The sequence below is a fragment of the Otolemur garnettii genome, unplaced genomic scaffold (genome assembly GCF_000181295.1).
Source record: "Otolemur garnettii isolate 467f Iridium unplaced genomic scaffold, OtoGar3 scaffold00127, whole genome shotgun sequence".
Classification (NCBI taxonomy): Eukaryota; Metazoa; Chordata; class Mammalia; order Primates; family Galagidae; genus Otolemur; species Otolemur garnettii.
In genome coordinates this window covers 248,203-249,279 of record NW_003852522.1, presented here as the reverse complement: position 1 = coordinate 249,279, position 1,077 = coordinate 248,203, and the positions used below count along the sequence as shown (strand labels likewise).

Below are 1,077 nucleotides of genomic sequence, written 5' to 3'. Positions count from 1 at the left end.
AGCTATTTTTTTGCTGTTATTGCAGTTGTCATTGTTGTTTAGATGGCCTGGGTTGGATTCAAACCCACCACCCTTGGGGTATGTGGCTGATGCCATAACCACTGTGCTATGGGTACCAAGCCCCTCTCTTCTGATTGTCTCTTCCAGGGGCCATTGGATTCAGTTGAGCCCAGCTGGCTGTACCTATCACTGGGCATCCATGTGTTCATGCATGCATTCATTCATTCATTTGTATTCTAATGCCTCCTCTGATGTCACCTGATCCAGTCCCATCATTAGTCACCTAGACTAGTGCAACTGCCTCTTGCAGGTTTCCTGGCTTCCACGTGTGTCCCCAAAGTTTCTTGTCAAGACAGCGGCCAGAATGATCCTGTAAAATATAAGTTATATCACATATATCTCTGCTCTGAACCCTCCAAGGGCTCCTACCTCACTTGGGATAAAAGCCAATATCCTCTATGTGGCTCACATGCCCCAAAGGACATACCCCTGTCACCTTCCAGCCCTCACCTCCTCCCATTTTCCACCTTGCTCAGTCCCTCCAACACATCAGGCACAGTTCAGCCTCAGGACCTTTGCAGTGGCTGTTCCCCCTGATATCCACCTGACTCATGTCCTCACCTCTTTCAGGCATACTTTGTTTGCCTGTTTTCTGAGAAGGTAGAAAATTCTGTCTTATTCATCCCTACATTCTTAGGACATAGAAAAGTGCCTGGCACATAGATGATACTCAATATTTGTTAAATGAATGAATGAATGAATGATCCCAATACTCATTGGCCCACCAGTCCCTGTGCTTGGCTCTGATGAAATAGAGGGCATAGGCTGTGATCTCTGCCATCAAAAAGGTCTTCTTTTTCCTCAAAGAGCACAAGCCCCACTCTGTGGCCCCCTCCTAGCTTAACACTAGGCACATGGCAGATGCTGTGTCTAGCCATGAAGGCAGAGAGTTCTCTCTTCTTTCATTCTGGTTATTATTTCTACTCCCATGATACCCAGTGATGCTGAACACCTTTTTATACATTTCCTAACCACTGGATTTTCTTTTCTTTCTTTCTTTCTTTTTTTTTTTTTTTT

General features: G+C 45.2%; 1 protein-coding gene across 2 annotated transcripts in view; it reads right to left on the bottom strand.

Moving 5' to 3' along the window:
* Positions 1 to 1,077, bottom strand: part of GIPC1 (GIPC PDZ domain containing family member 1) — a 13,452-nt gene that overhangs the window by 6,974 nt on the left and 5,401 nt on the right. The window contains exon 2 of one of the 2 annotated variants that reach the window (XM_003797889.3): positions 284 to 370. The exons of the other annotated variant lie outside the window; for it this stretch is intronic. The gene's annotated coding sequence lies outside the window, so the exon portion shown is untranslated. The remainder of the gene's footprint in view (positions 1 to 283; positions 371 to 1,077) is intronic. 2 annotated transcript variants of the gene reach the window in all.